The following is a 22,765-nucleotide window of genomic DNA, read 5'->3' as shown; positions in this document are numbered from 1 at the left end:
TTGTTGGAGTTCTGTCTGGAGAAAAATTACTTCCGGTTTGAAGATAAATATTTCTTACAGATTATGGGCATAGCGATGGGGTAAAATATGGCCCCATCCTATGCCAATATATATGGCAATGTATGAGGAATGTAATGTCCTCTCCAGGCAGAAACCCATCAAAGTATACCGATGGTATATAGATGATGTCTTTTTTATTTGGAGTGACACTCCTGAAAGTCTTGTTAAATGGATTGATGAATTGAATTCCCTTGATTCAACCATCAGATTTAAAATGGAACACAGCAGGGATAAAATCCACTTTTTGGATTTAGAAATATTTAGGGTAGAAACTATGAATGGATATAAGCTAGAAACTACTCTGTTTAAAAAACCAACCAATAAAAATTCTATTCTTCACTATCATAGTTTTCACCCTAAATTCCAAAGGGATGGTGTTAGTTCCTCTCAACCCCTGCGGGTCGTCCGCAACAACACGGATGACTCCCGTAAGGAGAAACAAATTGCTGAGATGTCTGAAAAATTTCTGGAGAGGGGCTATCCACCTACGCTCATAGAACAACAATGCTGTAAGGCAAGGGGTCTAACCCAGGACTCAGTAACTACCAAAAGAACTATGAATGAACAACCTAAGCGGCTGAACCTCATAACAACTTACACCCCGGGGTCTAAGTTGGTACATAATGTGATCAAAAAGAACTGGCTAATGCTGTCTAAGGACATGAGCCTTCCCTTTATGGATACGCCAGAACCAAGATTGGTCTACAAACGGGCGAGTAACCTTAGGGATCTATTGGTGTTAAGTGACCCAACACACTGTTATGAGAAACAGATGTGGTTGACCAGAGGCAAACCAGGATGCTACAGATGTGGCAGTTGCGTTACATGCAATAACCTCTTAGCTGGGACCACCTTTCAACATCCCCATAATAATAAGCGATACAAAATTAAGCACAGACTCACCTATTCTTCGGAGTTTGTGGTTTATGCCATCATCTGTCCTTGTTCCAAATATTACATTGGCAAAACAGTGACGCCGTTCAAGGAACGTCTGGCCAATCACAAGACAGCCATCCGCCAGGCCATTGACAAGGGACGGTCGGAACAGACGGTGGCACGCCACTTTGCAGAAGCAGGCCATAATGTCGCTTCATTACGGGTAATACTGATTGACCATGTTCCTCGCCACAGGCGGGGTGGTGACAGAGGCCGAGCATTGTTGAGGATGGAAGCCCGGTGGATCTTCACCCTGGATACAGTAGCACCTCGGGGACTTAATGCCAATATAGACTTTGGCTGTTGTTACAAATAAATATGGACACCAAGGGAGTCATCCTGTTATGATGTGTTTCTACCTATTCCTCTAGTGTATGATGCTAATACAACTATAACACTCAAGATTAGATGTGTGTCTTCACTACATCCCACATGCCTTGATACCGGGTTGGGTATAGAGGGCTGTGTTGTTTGTTTAACCTTGGGTTTATGTAGCGTTATAATAAGACACCAGTCGCAAAATTGTGTTTAATGACCCTGTACAATATGTAGATACAATTTTTTTATTATTTTTTTTATTATTTTCATTATAAACATTTATCACTGTTGTGTTCACGTTGGGCATTCACTCATGGCCCATTAATGTTATAATATTATCACCAATGTATTATGCCCATCGGGTGCCTGGCTGTTTACGCTCCCTTGACGCATCTCCTTGGTGACCGGAGTTAACTTGGTTACCAGAGACACACTCATTCATATGCAGCGCGTTGAGGCATGATTACGTAATGACGCGTCTGCGTGGAATCAGCTGTAATTTAGGACTCAGGTGTGAGGATTACGTGCGGGAAGGAGCGGCTCAGCCTTGCATGCTGATTGGCGGTCACTTGGATATGGGTGGGTATTTAAGGTGTGTGGGTTGGGGATTACATTATCCGGTCTGTATACCATTGAGAAAGGCTCACGGTAGAGCCGAAACGCTTGGTTTTTCACTTACCTAATAAATCGGATTATTGAAAAATTCCTGTGTGCCGGCTGTTATTGGATCTTATCATACAACGGAGGCCGTCCGTTGGGTCCAGTTCTATCTCACTGAATGTACTGTCCTCTGCTGAGCACCAGGTGGATGCTAAATTGGAGTGTGCCGTTTCCCACAACCTACTTATATATATATATATATAAATATCTATTTATGAATAAAAAGAACATATTCTGCTATGTGAAGAACATTGGAATGTGAAATATTAATATTTCATGTTGGTTAAGCGCACTTGGTTAAACACGATCGGGTTTGTGTGACTTGATGGGTGTTTTTTGGGTCCCTTGAAGTCTATAGGGGAATATGATAAAGTGGTTGACATATTATAAATTCAGCTTTTAGAGCACCGAGTTAGCTTGCAAGCAAAATCATTTTACTTACTTTTTTTAACTGTAATACAAAAAAAGCTGAAGCCGAGCACAGTTAACTCCCGAGCAGGAGCAATAAATAGTGCTCCACTCGTAATCTAGCCCTAAATGTCCTCTGGCTATGATATACATGTTAAAATGTACTCCTAGTAGCCTGTGGGCTATGTAAGTGAATATTCTGTGCTTACCCGGCTGCAGAGTTGCTGCATTCAGTAGAGAGCCCATTAATTTCTGTATGCTATGTAGAAAATTTCTGTATGCTATGGGCAACAACAATACACTTAACTTAAATGCAACCACCTACTTTACATGCAATGTTTCATGCAGCTGACGATAGGTGACATAAATAATGTTTTCTCTTAAATTGTTATGCATCGTGTGATTTTGTATACAGCTGCCTGATTTTGAGACGACTTTTGATGCAAATTGGCAAGTTCGCTTTGAATAGGCACCTAAAGCTGCATATAGTAATTCTCCTGCAGAAGTTTTGGTCACTAGCTTACCACAGGTATTGCGGGGACTAGTCTCTTGCTTCCTACTGCGTGGCTTTATTGTTTTACTCATGTGGAATATCCTCTGCTGTTTTATACAGAACTTAATTTTCTAAATAGCATATGTTCATGTAATAATGTGTATAGGTGTGGTACCTTCGGGGATGCCTTGATGACATCCCTTAGTAAAAAAGAAAAAAAAACTCAGGATTAAGTACACCCCTTCTCACAGGCAAACCAATAATAAAACATGTAGCTGTAAATACTTACTATCTCGAATGGCACCATGAATCTTGCAGAGGAAGTCCCACTGCCTTCTTCTGAGGTCAGAGAACCTTTGCAGGCATTGCTGACTGGTTTTTCGGACACCAGAAACCCTCTCCATCTGCTGTATCATTTGTTCCAGAGTCCTCCTCCTGGTCCTAATATGGACACCACACATACCACCTAAGTGGATTTAAAAAGAGAAAATTATGAAAACAGGGCATTATAATTGACTTTGCTTTAACTGGTTTCAAAGTAAGACCACAAATATTTCAAGCAATCATAATTTCACATTTTGCAAAGGCACAAACTTGAAAAAATCTGCCTATTTAATTTTGTTTTGTATGTAAGGTACAAAATTGCAAAATAAGTTGCAAAAAAGTAAATTTTAAGAACTTTTTTCCAAGTAAGGCCACAGGTATTTCAAGCTAACTTGAAAAAAGCATCAAATTTTTGTTTGGTTTGCAATGAAAGGCATAAACTTGTGAAAAAACGCAACTATTACTTTCATTTAGGCTACAAACATTGCAAACAAACATACATTAGCAAATTAGTTTAAAAACATACCCAAACGTTGTGGGGAGTGAACATCCAAGGTATGAGGAATTATACCTGCGACAATAGTTTTAAGAGGAATCACAATTTTAAGAACCCATGTACAAAAATTCCTGGAAGTTATGGTAAAATATTTTTAGATGTAGTGAAAATCTGCGTTGATACGCCTGAATTATACACCGTATAATTTCTTAGCATTTCTCATTGAAAAAGCGGGAAGGCTTATGATTTGGGCTTATTGACGCTCATTTGTATGGGAACTGTCTCAAAATACTCGGCGAGTCTTTTTGAATAGAGGCCTTAGTACTCTCCTATATCCCAATCTTCTTATATTTGCTGCCTTCAGGAATTAATGGGTCTAAACTTAATTCAGAGAACCCCCTCTCACAAAGAATCAGGAACACCTCAATTCTTTACTTACTCCTGTAAGGTACAGATACGATTGTGATATCAGAAAGGTGAGAAGGATTAAAGTCTTGTGGAATGTTGTGAATCTTTGCCTCCTCCCAGTGGCCAGGAGTTGAATTCCTAGGAGTAATGACTTGTGGACTTTTGTCACCTTATGAAAGAAATTTTATTTTGTAATTTTAAATATATATCCTCTTTTTTTGCGAGAATAAAAGAAAGATCAGGAAAGAAAATCAGGATACAGGAGACTTAGCAGGCACAGGATACCCATTTGATACTGTTAGTGAGGCTGTCCCTTAGCAGGCACAGGATACCCAGTGGGTACTGTTAAGGAGGTTGCCACAGAATACTAGGTACGCTCAACAGATACAGCAGGATTGAGGTAAGCTGTCGCTGGTAGAGCAAGCACAGGAGACTCAGCGGGCACAGGATAACCAGTGTGTACTGTTGTTGAGGTTGCCACAGGATACTAGGTACATTCAACAGGTACAGCAGGATTGAGGTAAGCTGCCGCTGGTCGAGCAAGCATAGGAGACTCAGCAGGCACAGGATACCCAGTGGGTACTGTTGTTGAGGTTGCCACAGGATAATAGGCCCGTTCAACAGATACAGCAGGATTGAGGTAAGCTGCCGCTGATAGAGAAAGTACAGAAGACTCAGCAGGCACAGGATACCCAGCGAATACTGCTGGTGAGGTTGCCACAGGATGCCTGGTAGGTGCAACAGAAATAGCAGGATTCAGGTAATCTACCACTGGTACGGCAGGATACAGGAGAATCAACAGTTTGTTATGGGATACCAGGTAAGTATAGTGGGTACAGCAGGATACAGAAGACTCAGTAGGCTGACATAGGATACAAGGATACAGGAGGACAGGTAAGGATGAGATAGACTCCATAATAACTCAGCCCAGAGTGATGGGATAGTGGATTTATGTAGGTTCTCCAACACCTGTGGCCACTTAGGTGGAAGTTCATGTAATTAGATACAGTTCCTTTAAAATAGCACAGTGCGCGCCTAGGTAAAGCAGCAACTGCTACAAAAAAACAGGTAAGAGCCCATCGGGGGGATCGCTAGATGTAAATCTCTGACAACACATATATATACATATATACTGTCCCTTTAAATTAGCACAGTATGCACCTAGGGAGAGCAGCAACTGCAGCAAATTACAGGTAGGAGCCCGATCTGGAGCTAAGTCTCCTACAACATATATATCTTGATATACAGTATATATATATATAAGGGTAATATTTTTTATTTGCATATGTTTTACATGTGTTTTATTATACTTTTATTCTACGTTACAAATCTAAAAAAATGGTTATTTACACAATGGAGGTTTTAAAATAAGACCTTTTTTGGAACTTTTAAATATAAGAATTCCGTTTTTTTGTAGGGAGACATCCCTATGATTATATATCTGTTGTATTATTGTTATTAAATTTGTATACATCTAATGTGGCATTTAAGTTAAATCTTCTTGCTTGTATTTATAGATTAGTGGAAAATCTATATTTTGTATGTGATATTCTGTTTTAAAGAGGATGGTATTTTTTTGTTGTTCCGGGAAAGGTCCTAAGAGCAGTTTCTGTTGTTTTTCTGCATATCTGTTAGTTGACTCAGAAATCGATCAGCTGACAAGGACATGAATCATCATTGAATTATGTAAATCTAAAGATTTTTCCACTTGTAGAAAAGTCTTTCCAGTAACAGTTTTAACCGCATGAATGAAATAACAAAACGTTGTGTTTTGCATACATTTGTTTGTTTGCTGACTCGAAAAATGGACCACTTGTTTAATGTATTTCTGACTAAGGCAAATCAATTGTGTTAATGTGTTAAAGCAACAGTCTACAATAGAATTTTTATGGATTTAAAAGATAGATAATCCCTTTATTACCCATTACCCAGTTTTGCATAACCAACACAGTTATATTAATATGCTTTTTACCTCTGTGATTACCTTGTATCTAAGCATCTTCTGACAGCCCCCTGATCACATGACTTTGTATTTATTATCTATTGACTTGACTTTTAGCTTTGTGTTAAATCTTAAATAACTCCTCAGGTGTGAACACAATGTAATCTATATGGCCCACATGAACTAGCTGTCTCGTGTTGTGACAAGCAAATAAAAAAGCTTGATGCTGTCTATAGTGGCTTAGAAACAGGCAGAAATTTAGAGGTTTAAATGTTATTACGTATATTAATATAACAATGTTGGTTGTGCAAAGCTGGGGAATAGGTAGTAAAGTCCAATATCTATCTTTTTAAACAATAAAAAGTTTGGAGTAGAAGTGCCTGGCCCACCACCTTCTAATGCTCATTCTACCTTTCATATTCAGATAGAACATGCAATTTTAAGCAACTTTCTAATTTACTGCTCTTATAAATTTTTCTTTGCTATCTTTATTTGAAAAAGAAGGTATCGAAGCTAAGGAGCCAGCCATTTGTTGGTTCTGGACTCTGGATAGGTGAATTTATCCACCAATCAGCAAGAACAACCCAGTTTGTTCACCAAAATTGGTCTGGCTTCTAAACTTACTGTTAGGGGTAATATGAACCTGACGGCAGCCATCTTGTTCCTCGCAGCCATCTTGTGATGATTAGCATCCATTTTGTAATGATTAGACTTTTATTATACTGGGTTATTCTGTAGTGAGAACTATGTTCATGTTATGATAGTTTCCTTAGCTGTTCGGCCTTGTCAATGTACCCTGGCCCTACGCCCAGAATAAGATGGTTCCAGTTTTACCTTGTATTTTGCTCTGTATAACTGTGTAAGATGACGCGGTCCTAACGTGTCATCCCCTTAACCCTGTATGCTGTTATAAGAAAGGCTTGCACTGTGAAATAAACAGAATTGGCTTTCGATCATAATGCTGCATGGTCTGAGTCATTCTAAAGGGCCCTTATCAGATAATCTACATATGCCTCAGGTGGTACACTGGCCCCGTGGCTTCGGCCTGACCTGACATTGACCCCCCTGGGGGGGACACCTAACAATTTTGGCGTCAGTTTGTGGGATTTGCAGTTAGTAAGTATGAGTGCTTTTACCATGCTTTCCTTCTGTGAATCTGAACCTAAATTTAGTCTGGTAATAGGTGTTGATAATATATGATAAAGGGTTAAAGGGGTTCCTGTGGTTGAAGCACAGGTTTGCGGAGGTTATAGTCCTGCCGGCAGTTGTGATACCCCCCCAGACAGGTAATCAGTCCTGTGCTGGGATACGACCGGTATTGTGAGTCCTGTCTGTGATAAGCGCGCAAGAAATATATGAATGCCAGTTGACGGAGAGCTTTTAAGGACAAAGGTGGCAGTGAGTGAGTCTCACGTGTGTTAAAGTTTCCCATATTCATTCCCATAATAGAGTTTTGTTACCCACCTGAAGCTCATGTTGATATCTGATGCTTGCTTTGCTTTGTTTTGTTTGTGTTTTTTGATGCTGTGCGTAGAAAATATTACGTGGCTATGCATGTTATTATTGTGGCTATTATTGTGTTGAGAAATGGGAACTGCTCATAGATAAGATTGCACAGAGAAAATTACATGTATAAGGTAAAAGAAAAGGAGAGTTAATAGTTTCTGCAAAAGACAGAAATATTTTTTAAGAAACACTGTTAGTGAGTATTGCTGTGTGATAAATAGAGAAATCTCTGTGTGAAAGAATGTAGCAGGCAAAGAAGGGGGGCCACCACTGAGCGCACACATAGATCAGAAGAAAAAAAAAAAAGAGGAAAGAAACCTGTTTCAGCAGCTCCATTTGTAAGACTTTTTGTTTGCTTGCAGTAAGGAAAATTTGTATATTGAGATGCATAATGTGTGATGGTCTATAGGTTCTCACTGTGGTATGCGTGTAACAGATTTGCTTTAAACCAAAAACAGAATGTATTATTTGAAAATGATTGTCTCAAGCAGTGCAAAAGTGGCCATTTTGCGGGGTTTTGGAAAAAAATACATTTTGGACTTGGTGGCAAGTTAATCTAGTGTTTTTTTATATATATATATGTATGTCGTACGCTATGAAATAGATGTTTTTCTGAGAAAGGAAAAAAGAGAGTGAATCTCTGGTATGCGAGATGAAATGAGCTTGTCTGTATCGCTGTACAAATGTAAAACTGTTTCTTTCTGTTTCCCTTCAGGCGTTTTAAGAAGATATTTTGTAGTTATTTTATATACCTGTATTTTAAAGTCACCAGCATGTTTTAAGTAGGTGGTATTCATATGCAGTTTTAGTTTTAAGTGATAATTGTTTTTCGGCATGTAAAGATATGATATTGTTTTTGCAAGTGAAGTAACGGCTTTGAAAGTGGCTTTGAAAGTGCGATGGTGTGTGTGATTTTTTGTCACGCTCTGGTAAATATTAAACTGTTTCGGGTATGATTAATGGGTTAACGTATGTTGTATTTGTAAGGTCTGTGCACAGAGTTGGTGCACCCAATGACATATAGTTATAAGCTGTAATTGAAAGATTATCTAAAAGTGCGTCCGTTTTTGTTGCAAGTAAATTAATCTGCAGGTCATGCTACAGTACAGAGGTGAAATTTGTGTGGTAAATCATACAAGCAGCCTAAATTATGGTTGGGATATACATATGAGATTTACGTGATGAATGGTTAGTCCTTAAAGGGACAGTCCACTGTAACAAGGTGTTGCTATTAATGTATTGTCCATTACTTGTTATACAAGCTGCATAGTATAACATATAGGAGAGATTGCATTTGCAAGTTTATTTGTATATATATGAAGTAGCTGGTTTTATGCTTTCAAAACAAAGTTGATTGCAATGGGTTGAATTTTAGATAATAAGAATATCTCATTATCTTATATTTGTCTGTAAAATCAGAGCTCAGTGTTTAGACGGAGCAATAGAAAATTGTCATTTTATTATTTAAAGGACCAGTGCAATAACACTGTATTAGTAGTTTGCTAAATATATTTTAAGAGACCTTTCTTTGTATATATTTTTTTTAAATCTGCTGTTTAGATAGCAGATATTTCTTTTTTCAGTATAACATAATTCTCTCTGTAATGCAAACTGAAGTGATAAGTTGTCTACAATTTTAGTGTAGGGATCCGTGAGACTAGCGGACAGAAAAAAAAAAAAAAAACGAGAAAAAACAGAGGAGTGAAAATATTTAAAGGGATACAGGCAAACTGATATAACATCTGAGAATTTAAGGGAATATTTACATAAAAGACGATGAGGTTTACTGTAAGCCTAACACTAGTATATTTCACTGTTAGCAGTTTCAATTAACGGTTATTTTTAGTTTGGTTAAAATGTCCCTTTAACTAGCCTGCATCCCACTGTGAGTGTGTTCTTATGCTGCTTATGCTTGTTTAGGCTATTTAATGAACGTCAGTATGCATTTTTTATTATAAGGATCATTGGGAATAATTTAAAGGGGAAATTGTATTAGTATTCTTTTGTAGAAAGCTTATTTTTTGTGTTATATGCGGTTGTTATATTTGGCTGGAGAGCTGCAGAATGGTGAATATCAAATTATATACAACGTTAAATCCAATCATTTTGTTGCGGTTAAACTAATTAGCATTTATCAAGTTTTAGTGTGAATTTTATATTTTTAAGCAGTAAGCAGTGTTTCTCCTTTAAGTAAAAATGAAACTTTGAGCTTGCCTCACTATCCTTGAGAAGAATGATAACACTGTGCATGTTTTGCTTTTCTTTAAAAAAAAAAAAAAAAAAAAGTTTCTTGCTTTGTTGCAGAGAGAACGATTTGCACTTTACATTTAAAGCGGCAGTACTGGTGTTCTATGTTATAAAAATGATAACTATAGATTGCTCACTACAAAGAAACAAGTATTTATGTTATATTCTGTCACAGAATATATCTTAAAAATGATAATTTTATTTCTGTGGCTGTCAAACTGTATCTCACAGTTATAACTCTTTGTTATTTAAAATAACCCCCACTGCGTTCAATAAATAAATGAGATATTATTTAATGAAGTGATTTCAGTGACACTTTAAAATATATATAGTTATTCGGTTATTAACTAGTCTACCACTATTATTGCAATGACTTTGATTGCTGCTTAACAGCTAAGTCGTGGTCTATAAGGTGTCTACAAATAAACACCCCTAAAACAAATGATGCACATTTTATCTGATTCTACTGCATTTATATAACTTGCTAATTTATCTGATCACAGTTTTAGCTTTATTTATATGGCTTACGTGTATTTTGTCTCTTGGTGTTGTAATGAGATTTATACAGCCTGTGATAAGAGGCAGTCCTCAAAGGCTTAAAAATTAGCATATGAGCCTACCTATGTTTGGTTTAAATCTAGGAAGGTTGGTTAACATTAAAAGTCCTATCTGAATAATGAAATTTTCATTTATCCTACAATGTCCCTTTAACAGTGGCTACCATGGTTATCTGATCGTTCCCAAATAAGCGCAATTTTATTTGTATAATCTGCAACTGAAGTTTCTTGTGCATCTGCCGTGTTTGTACATAGTGGATGTTTTTAATTGTTTGTAGTGTTCTGAGAGTGTTGCATTCCAGTGAATGTCAGAATATGTGTTGCATTCTAAGTTAATTGTGGTTGTTTGAAATTTGTGTCAGCAGCTAATGTTTTGTTTTGTGAAAGACAAGAACGATTGGTTTTCACTGTTTGTTTGTTATGTTTTTCTCTTTTGTGACTACGTGTGGAAGCGTGCTGTATGGACAGCATAGTGAATAGTGAAGTGTATTTCATTTTTGCTTGCTATTGAGAATTGTCTCTGCATGAGTGGAGTGCATGATTTGTCGTTTAGTTTCTTGTTATCTTGTGTTTGCGTGTCACATGAGATGTTTCACGCAAACATGGGGGAAGTATTGATGAGTATTGATGAATATCTTTATGTAATGGAGGTGATTGTTTTTAGGAGGTGAACCTAAAACGTTTTGAATCTCCTCGTACAATGTTATTGTCTAACCACCAGCTGTGCCCTAAATTTCCTTGTCTTACCCCTATGCAGGATGCACTACGTCCCTAGGATTCTCTAGAACTTTCCTTCATTGGGAATCTGGCCACGGAAAAGCATCTACCTTGCTGGCCACCCCGGTCGTAGCCTGTACACCCACACCCCACTCCTTTTTTTCCCTCCCTGGTGGATTAGTTCTTTTTATTGTCTTTCTGTGTTAATTTCAGATGCCTAAAATGTTTTATTTTTCTATTTGGTTCTTAAAACTATATTGCAGGATGAGAGTATGCAGCTGTCTTCAGAGATTGAAACACACTAAATGAATTATTCTTGAGTTTCCATATTTAGGTCAAATCTGTACAGGCAAAATTCCATAAGTGCACTCTTCAAAAGATTAAAGATTGAAAGCAAGTAAACCTTTAAAGAAAGAAAAGATAAAGATGAAAGACCTTTTGTCAAGCTTGTTTTAACCACCATACTGCAGTAAAAAAAGTTGCTGAACTATCTTTGGATCCATTCTTGCTTTGCATGCTGGTACCAGCCCCAGAACTGGACTCTGGGTAATCCATGACTGTTTCCTCTGATGTGTGTCTTCAGGACATAAAGACTATCCTTCTCTGGACTGTGCCTTACCGCTCGATGTGGAGGTCCTGTTATGCTGTTACAGGGTCAACCAATTAAATTAGGGGAGTATTGTTTTAACTCAATTCCTTATATTGCTTGTTTTGTATTCTCTTGTATTTGTTTTATTTTTTTATTGATCATTATTTGGTATAAGAAATCATATGCTTCATTGGTATTAGTGCACATTGTAGTTTATGTGCTTAACAGAGTAACCCTTTAGATAAAGGTAACTGTGAACTTCGCAGTATTGTACCCTATTGAATGGCCCACTGAGTATAAAAATATGTTTAAGGAAAATGTTACAATATATCATAATATTTTAGACCCTTCACCCTTTAGAACATAAGGAGGACACGTCTAAGCTAGAAGTTTATAGTAAATATACAGAGAAATGTTTGTTCAGGGAATAGCATAATTATAGTTTATGAAAGCAAATGTATTTTTCCCTTTTATTAATTAGTATCGTATCTGCAAAGTGAATTTGGTCATTCCTGATGTTTGTCAAAGAGAGTAATTCTTACCATAAAGATGTGTTTACCTTTAAAAGAACTTGTAGTTTTAAATGATGTTCTGTTTGTATGCTTTCCTCATACAGGAGTGTGAGAGAATTTAGGTTGGAGAATTATAAACATTATAGATAGCAGCCATCCAGAATAAAGCAACACGAGGTTCTTTTATTTTTAGAAGTTCAAAGTGACAGTGTAAAGAAATTCATTTATTTTCATTGAATGTTTTCTTTTTTCCATTCTTACTACAGGGCAGGCCTTAGCATAAGTTTTAGCATAACCATTCAGGCCCTTGATGAAGTCTGACAGGTTTTCACTTGCGTAGTATTCATGAAGTATCATTTAAAAGTGTATAGGGAAGTTGTAAATTATTCTCTGAGAAATGTCAATGTATTTAGTTTGTATTATATATCAACAATGTTTTGTTTGATTTTAAATGACATAGGATGAAAGTGACGTTTTATTTGGACATAATTGTGATTGTATTGCGGTGTGTACTCATCCTGTACTGTTTCTGTTTGCTTCCTAGACTCCCTGTGACTCGAGTGTTTGCTTGCCATGGGTATCCACTGGTTGCCTTGTCTACCCCATGAACAAACCATCAGATTTCCAGTATCTCCCTGCGGAAGAACTGTGGATAAGCACCCCTACTGCAAATGAACTGTTGGAGAACTGTATTATAGCAAAGTGTCAAGGTGCAGCGCTCTCAAATGGACAAAGACTGTTCTTAAAGTGTTCAGAGGCCACCTAGAGACAGTTGTGCTGTTGCTATGTCATGCTTTACTGTGGAAAAGGAACTGTTGGACATATTGGGGGGTGCTAGCAATGCAGGTGGAGAAATAAACGATGCAGCGTTGTTTGGGGGTAGATGGGGGGCTGGTTGGGTCTCTGTGCCGGTAGACCGGTAGTTTTGGGAAGGCTGGAAGATAGATGGAGGGTATTGGAGGGACTGTACCTATATGCAGTGACAATTAGCCTATAAAAGTATATCACAACATAGGAATATTTTTCTCTTTAGTATTCTCACAGAGTTCTGTTACCATAATATAAGGCTTTACTAACTTTCTATGCCAGTCTATTTTTATGTTATTCTGTTAGAATAAAAGGATGGTATGTTAGGGGTAATATGAACCTGACGGCAGCCATCTTGTTCCTCGCAGCTATCTTGTGATGATTAGCATCCATTTTGTAATGATTAGACTTTTATTATACTGGGTTATTCTGTAGTGAGAACTATGTGCATGTTATGATAGTTTCCTTAGCTGTTCGGCCTTGTCAATGTACCCTGGCCCTACGCCCAGAATAAGATGGTTCAGAAACCTTGCTGTCTCCGCAGATGTTAGCCTGTTATGACTATGTAATTATTGTTATGAGAAACTCATGTTCCAGTTTTACCTTGTATTTTGCTCTATATAACTGTGTAAGATGACGCGGTCCTAACGTGTCATCCCCTTAACCCTGTATGCTGTTATAAGAAAGGCTTACACTGTGCAATAAACAAAATTGGCTTTCGATCATAATGCTGCATGGTCTGAGTCATTCTAAAGGGCCCTTATCAGATAATCTACATATGCCTCAGGTGATACACTGGCCCCGTGGCTTCGGCCTGACCTGACACTGACCCCCCTGGGGGGACACCTAACACTTACATTCTTGCTTTTCAAATAATGATACCAAGAGAATGAAGAAAATGTGATAATAGGAGTAAATTAGAAAGTTGCTTAAAATTGCATGCTCTATCTGAATCATGAAAGAAAAAAATTTGGGTTCAGTGCTCCTTTAAATTTCCTTATATTTTGTCATATGCAACTGGAATTAAAAACTGTTAAACAAGGTAAACTTAACCGAGATATTTCAGACTTTACAAATAATAAAGTTTACAAGAGTTTCTACAAAAATCCGGGATCAAATACTAAAGCAACAGTGATTCAAAGTGATATATCAGATACTGATGGGGAAGAGAATGAATCAGTACAAAACGAAACTCCAAGTACTTCTAGTAACATACAAACATTAATAACTTCAAGAAGACATAAACGTAAGGATTTTTTAGACCAAGGAGAAAGTACAGATACACCAGGAGAGGAGGGAGGTCAAAACAAAAGACCAACACAAGGACGCAATCGCAACCAGAGCAGCAATCAGAGAAATTGGCGACATCCACCTCGAGCCCCAAATCCCTTCTCCCTTATACGGAGCAATCACTAAGAGTCATCAATCTTTCTAAATTAGAATTATCTAAAGAGCCCCTCTACTAAGATTGATAAATATGAAACTATAAAAGATATACAATTATTTATCAGAAAATTGTATCTTAAAAAACAATTCGCAGAACCAACAAAAGACTGGGGTTGCAATGAAGAAGAATTAGAAACCATTCAAGATCTAGATAATCTCTTAGAAGACTATGACTGGATGGATCAGGTAAAATGGAGGGATAAAGTACACAACAAATCTACATATGTACCATAAAGAATACATTGCCCTCAAATTGAAGTATTTAATGAATTGGTCTGTAGAGAAATTTCAGCCCTACATCTATTGCCTATCACTCCTAATCTAACATATAACGAGAGACAAGCACTCAAGGACATGAACAAATGGGAATTCATATGTACAGGACACAATGGAGGTTCTGCAAAGACTCAACAATATTCACACTGACAAAAATACTTGGTTAGTAACAACGGATGTGGAATCTCTATTCACATCAATTGACCTCATCAATGGAACAAATGCTGTTCAATATTTTCTAGATCAGAAATCAGTAGAGGATAAAGAACATGACGAATTCATAATCAAACTTTTAAAATTTGTTTTACAGTATAATTACTTCTTATTCGACAACAAATACTACCTCCAAACCAGAGGGACAGATATGGGGACAGCATGTGCTCCCACATATGCAAATCTTTTTCTTGGCTGGTGGGAGTCTGAATATGTATTCTCTGATACTAACAAAAAATATACTGAAAAAATTCCTATGTGGCTTCGTTACATAGATGATATCTTATTCATCTGGGAAGGCTCTTACATAGAACTGCAGTTTATTATATCATTAAACAATAATGATATTAACATCAAATTAACCCATGAAGCAGACCAACATCAAATACATTTTCTAGATTTGACTATAAAAAGAGATACAGAAGGAAATATTAAGACAGATCTCTTCAGGAGAACAACAGCGACAAATACTTTACTTCACAATACCAGTGCTTATGCACCTAGCACTATGAAAAGTCTCCCCACGGGAGAATTCCTGAGAATCAGAAGAAATTGTTCTGATTTAAATACCTTTCAAAAAAGAGCTCAGGAACTTGAAACCAGATTAATTGAGAGGGGGTACAGTAAGAGAACCATCAAAAAAGCCATGCATAGAGCACATAAAAACAGGAACTCCTCAAGAAAAAGTCTAGACCTACAAGTAACGTCCCAAGACTAATAATAGCACACAATGCCCAAAGCACTAATGTAAGCCAGATTATTAATAAATATTGGCACATTTTGATGTCTGATTCCACCTTCAAAGACATGAATGGGGAAAGACCTTCTATCACGTACAGACGTACACGTAACATTAAAGATATGGTTACAAGTAGTTACTTACAAAAAAACAAAACTGCATTAGCTCCTGGGTCACATAAATGTGGCAACTGCAGCACTTGCAAATATATCATTAAATCAGACCATATAACTGACAGATTTAAAACCAGACATTCCATCAAAAATTATATCAGTTGTCAAACAGAGGGTGTAATATATGCCCTGAAATGTAAATGTGAGAAATTATATGTTGGGATGACGACACGTAAACTCAGGGTTAGAGTGATGGAACATCTACGCAACATAAGGAACGCAGAGAAAGACAAACAAGATGATAAAACCCTTACAAGTGTCGCTTATCACTTCTTACGCTACCATAAAGCTAATACTGAAGAACTTCAATGCCAAGGCATAGAAAAGGTTAGCCTAGGCATTAGAGGAGGAAATCTTGAGAAAACATTGTTGAAAAAAGAAAGTAGATGGATTTACTTACTTACTTATGGTACAACCCAGTGGTCTTAATGAAAATAATAATTATTATGTTCATCTATAAGATAATTAGATATAAAGAGTAGGCACAAATTCACAAAACCAATCACAGAGATAACACTATGGCCTAGATTTGGAGTTTGGCGTTAGCCATGAAAACCAGCGTTAGAGGCTCCTAACGCTGGTTTTGGCCGCCCGCTGGTATTTGGAGTCAGTGATTAAAGGGTCTAACGCTCACTTTTCAGCCGCGACTTTTCCATACCGCAGATCCCCTTACGTCAATTGCGTATCCTATCTTTTCAATGGGATCTTCCTAACTCCGGTATTTAGAGTTGTTTCTGAAGTGAGCGTTAGAGCTCTAACGACAAAACTCCAGCCGCAGGAAAATAGCAGAAGTTAAGAGCTTTCTGGGCTAACGCCGGTTCATAAAGCTCTTAACTACTATACCCTAAAGTACACTAACACCCATAAACTACCTATGTACCCCTAAACCGAGCTCCCCCCACATCGCCGCCACTCGATTAAAATTTTTTAACCCCTAATCTGCCGACCGCCACCTACGTTATACTTATGTACCCCTAATCTGCTGCCCCTAACCCCGCCGACCCCTGTATTACATTTATTAACCCCTAATCTGCCCCCCACAACGTCGCCGCCAGCTACTTAAAATAATTAACCCCTAATCTTCCGACCGCAAAGCGCCGCCACCTACGTTATCCTTATGTACCCCTAATCTGCTGCCCCTAACACCGCCGACCCCTATATTATATTTATTAATCCCTAATCTGCCCCCCTCAACGTCGCCGACACCTGCCTACACTTATTAACCCCTAATCTGCCGAGCGGACCTGAGAGCTACTATAATAAAGTTATTAACCCCTAATCCGCCTCACTAACCCTATCATAAATAGTATTAACCCCTAATCTGCCCTCCCTAACATCGCCGACACCTAACTTCAATTATTAACCCCTAATCTGCCGACCGGAGCTCATCGCTACTATAATAAATGGATTAACCCCTAAAGCTAAGTCTAACCCTAACACTAACACCCCCCTAACTTAAATATAATTTACATCTAACGAAATTAATTAACTCTTATTAAATAAATTATTCCTATTTAAAGCTAAATACTTACCTGTAAAATAAATCCTAATATAGCTACAATATAAATTATAATTACATTATAGCTATTTTAGGATTTATATTTAGTTTACAGGCAACTTTGTAATTATTTTAACCAGGTACAATATCTATTAAATAGTTAATAACTATTTAATAGTTACCTAGTTAAAATAATAACAAATTTACCTGTAAAATAAATCCTAACCTAAGATATAATTAAACCTAACACTACCCTATCAATAAATTAAATAAACTACCTACAATTACCTACAATAAAACCTAACACTACACTATCAATAAATAAATTAAATACAATTCCTACAAATAACTACAATTACATAAACTAACTAAAGTACAAAAAATAAAAAAGAACTAAGTTACAAAAAATAAAAAAATATTTACAAACATAAGAAAATTATTACAACAATTTTAAACTAATTACACCTACTCTAAGCCCCCTAATAAAATAACAAAGCCCCCCAAAATAAAAAATTCCCTACCCTATTCTAAATTAAAAAAAGCTCTTTTACCTTACCAGCCCTGAACAGGGCCCTTTGCGGGGCATGCCCCAAGAATTTCAGCTCTTTTGCCTGTAAAAAAAAACATACAATACCCCCCCCCCCAACATTACAACCCACCACCCACATACCCCTAATCTAACCCAAACCCCCCTTAAATAAACCTAACACTAAGCCCCTGAAGATCTTCCTACCTTGTCTTCACCATCCAGGTTCACCGATCCGTCCTGAAGAGCTCCTCCGATGTCCTGATCCAAGCCCAAGCAGGGGGCTGAAGAGGTCCATGATCCGGTCAAAGTCTTCATCCAAGCGGGGCAGAAGAGGATCTTCCATCCGATTGAAGTCTTCATCCAGGCCGCATCTTCTATGGTCTTCCTTTAAGGGACGTCATCCAAGATGGCGTCCCTCGAATTCCGATTGGCTGATAGGATTCTATCAGCCAATCGGAATTAAGGTAGGAATTTTCTGATTGGCTGATGGAATCAGCCAATCAGAATCAAGTTCAATCCGATTGGCTGATCCAATCAGCCTATCAGATTGAGCTCGCATTCTATTGGCTGATCGGAACAGTCAATAGAATGCGAGCTCAATCTGATTGGCTGATTGGATCAGCCAATCAGATTGAACTTGATTCTGATTGGCTGATTCCATCAGCCAATCAGAAAATTCCTACCTTAATTCCGATTGGCTGATAGAATCCTATCAGCCAATCGGAATTCGAGGGACGCCATCTTGGATGACGTCCCTTAAAGGAACAGTCATTCGTCGTTCAGTCGTCGGGCCGGATGGATGTTCCGCGCTGGAGGTCTTCAGGATCCTGCCGCTTCGCTCCGGATAGAAGACCATAGAAGATGCCGCCTGGATGAAGACTTCAATCGGATGGAAGATCCTCTTCTGCCCCGCTTGGATGAAGACTTTGACCGGATCATGGACCTCTTCAGCCCCCCGCTTGGGCTTGGATCAGGACATCGGAGGAGCTCTTCAGGACGGATCGGTGAACCTGGATGGTGAAGACAAGGTAGGAAGATCTTCAGGGGCTTAGTGTTAGGTTTATTTAAGGGGGGTTTGGGTTAGATTAGGGGTATGTGGGTGGTGGGTTGTAATGTTGGGGGGGTATTGTATGTTTTTTTTTACAGGCAAAAGAGCTGAAATTCTTGGGGCATGCCCCGCAAAGGGCCCTGTTCAGGGCTGGTAAGGTAAAAGAGCTTTTACCTTTTTTAATTTAGAATAGGGTAGGGAATTTTTTATTTTGGGGGGCTTTGTTATTTTATTAGGGGGCTTAGAGTAGGTGTAATTAGTTTAAAATTGTTGTAATATTTTTCTTATGTTTGTAAATATTTTTTTATTTTTTGTAACTTAGTTCTTTTTTATGTTTTGTACTTTAGCTAGTTTATGTAATTGTATTTATTTGTAGCAATTGTGTTTAATTAATTTATTGATAGTGTAGTGTTAGGTTAATTGTAGGTAATTGTAGGTAGTTTATTTAATTAATTTATTGATAGGGTAGTGTTAGGTTTAATTATATCTTAGGTTAGGATTTATTTTACAGGTAAATTTGTTATTATTTTAACTAGGTAACTATTAAATAGCTATTGTACCTGGTTAAAATAATTACCAAGTTGCCTGTAAACTAAATATAAATCCTAAAATAGCTATAATATAATTATAATTTATATTGTAGCTATATTAGGATGTATTTTACAGGTAAGTATTTAGCTTTAAATAGGAATAATTTATTTAATAAGAGTTAATTTATTTCGTTAGATTTAAATTATATTTAACTTAGGGGGGTGTTAGTGTTAGGGTTAGACTTAGCTTTAGGGGTTAATCCATTTATTATAGTAGCGGTGAGCTCCGGTCGTCAGATTAGGGGTTAATAATTGAAGTTAGGTGTTGGCAATGTTAGGGAGGGCAGATTAGGGGTTAATACTATTTATGATAGGGTTAGTGAGGCGGATTAGGGGTTAATAACTTTATTATAGTAGCGCTCAGGTCCGCTCGGCAGATTAGGGGTTAATAAGTGTAGGCAGGTGGAGGCGACGTTGAGGGGGGCAGATTAGGGGTTAATAAATATAATCTAGGGGTCGGCGGTGTTAGGGGCAGCAGATTAGGGGTACATAGGGATAATGTAGGTTGCGGCGGTTTACGGAGCGGCAGATTAGGGGTTAAAAATAATATGCAGGGGTCAGCGATAGCGGGGGCGGCAGATTAGGGGTTAATAAGTGTAAGGTTAGGGGTGTTTAGACTCGGGGTACATGTTAGAGTGTTAGGTGCAGACGTAGGAAGTGTTTCCCCATAGCAAACAATGGGGCTGCGTTAGGAGCTGAACGCTGCTTTTTTGCAGGTGTTAGGTTTTTTTTCAGCTCAAACAGCCCCATTGTTTCCTATGGGGATATCGTGCATGAGCACGTTTTTGAGGCTGGCCGCGTCCGTAAACAACTCTGGTATCGAGAGTTGCATTTGCGGTAAAAATGCTCTACGCTCCTTTTTTGGAGCCTAACGCAGCATTTGTTTGAACTCTCGATACCAGAGTTAAATTTATGGTGCGGCCAGAAAAAAGCCCGCGGAGCGTTAACAGCCCTTCTACCGCCAAACTCCAAATCTAGGCCTAAATGATTATCATTTGTATGATAGGATTCTTCTAGGAGAGTAATTAATACATAAAGCGTATGTAATTATTAACCCTTGAACTGTCACTTTAAATATATTACCCACCATAACACATCTTTTTTTGTTTTGGAAAGTTTCAAGTCACCACTTATTTGCACTATTTAGAAAATACACTACCCTAAATAAAAGAGACATACTTTACAGTATAGTATCACACATCATTCACTCACAAGGAAATTGTCACAATTATCTTATCATGACATATTAGCAAAGGACACAAATAATTTACCCAGTCACATCACCATTATTATTTTTGACACTGGAAATCACAAAATATCATCAAAAGCACACTATTGTTACAAAAAGTCGATTGACCAATTTGTTCTCATCAAATCATAAGGGCATATGGTCACTCTCTGAATTTATAATCTTGATGATAGTCATCCGTGGGTTCAATACATTATAGTGGTAGACCACTATTCTCTGGACATATAATCACATTCAGAGCAAAATTTCAAGATATTTATACACTTTATTAAATAATATACCCTTGACATATCCACTTTGGATGTTATGTTAGTAGACAGAATAATTAGAAATAATAATGGACTGGCCTCACATCATAGGTAGAAAGAATATGGAAGAGGTCAGGATGTATAAACAATCTCTAATCTACATCTACTATTCCTGAATACTGATATAATGAATAGTACTATGGTAAGTTAACTATCTAAAGTACATTACTGTTAGACTACTTTCTATTAAATGATGGCAATACAACTAAAAGCCAAATAAAGATACATTTAGTAGACATATCATCAAACAAAAGTGATTTCCCAATCAAGATAAATAATAAGAAGATTGGTATCATACAATATATTTCCATAGTCACTTTTATCAAAGAAAAAAACTTTGGCATCATTATTATATTGTGAATATTAAAATCTACCAACAAATTGATTTAAATACTTTTGCCAGCATTGAAACAAAGTCTGTGACTAAACATATAGAAATACTGGGAATCTTCCCTTTAAATCACTCGGTATTAGCAATATGTATCGTCAAGTAACAACAGTCCATACATATCATGCTGTTCTATTGATAGGCTGAGCAGACAAGATTGATAAGGAACCTAACCAATAATCATAGAGAGATTAGACAGTGACCGGGTTCAGTGTCAGTATTTACAGTCTCACATCCGGCGGCTCACCGCCTTTGAAAAAGCCCTACTCAGGCAAAACGCGTTAGGGGGTAGAGAGCTAAAGGGAGCTCCATTTTTTAGAACTGTTGACCGCACTTGCGGTAACCTTGATATAGTTTATTAATTATTTAAAAATAACTGCACCATATACTGCAGCCATTACAACGTAGCCACACGCTGACCTGTAATAAGTACTAAACTCTGATTCTCAGCCTGTTTAATAACAGGCAGAAAATGTGTACCAGCACTTTAATTGGCTTGGGAACTGTTAACTACTTAGAGTGTTAATATATCTGAAATAACTATTGATATTATCTAGTAAAGCAGCTTTAATCTTGCTATATTAGAAATAATTATTGAGAACTGTTGACCGCATTTGCGGTAATTTATTCATAGTTTATTAATGATTTAAAAACAACTGCAAAACATACGGCAGTCACTATAGCGTAGCTACCACGCTGAGCCTAAAAAGCACACTCTGATTCTCAGTCAGCTCAATAGCGGGCTGAAAATTTGTACCAGCACTTTGATTGGCCTGGGAATTGCTAACTACTTATAGTGTCAGCACATTTGAAATAACTATTGATATTATCTAGTAAAGCAGCTTTGAATTTGTTATATTAGAAAGAATTATTGATATTATTTATCACTGCAGTTCCTTCGGTAAAGGGAAAAACTGTAGTCTCAGAGGTAACCTATTTAATAACGGGACAGCAACCTAGAACTTTAGAAACAAGAGATATTGTGCATCATATGCTATTACCAAGTTTCAAGTAAATCATAGTGTTGCTAAAATGCCTATAGTTAATATTGTATCTGAATATACTACCAATAATTAGAGGCGTAACAATCATAAGCCCTCACTTACAGCAGCTTTAAACTGGTATCACTCCTTTTTTAAGATTCAAGGAACTGTCGACGTTCATATATACATATATACATCTCCTTCATTTAGCTCAATTTAATTGACAGTGAATAATAAAATGAATGGATGGTATTATATGTAAGTGTTAACATTAGAAGCGTTTTGACGAATGTATATTATGTTACACAAAGACAATTAATACACGATGAAATAAAGAAACAAATC

The sequence above is a fragment of the Bombina bombina genome, chromosome 3 (assembly GCF_027579735.1).
Source record: "Bombina bombina isolate aBomBom1 chromosome 3, aBomBom1.pri, whole genome shotgun sequence".
Lineage (NCBI taxonomy): Eukaryota > Metazoa > Chordata > Amphibia > Anura > Bombinatoridae > Bombina > Bombina bombina.
The sequence above is the reverse complement of the archived record's forward strand: the minus strand, read 5'-3'. Positions refer to the sequence as shown.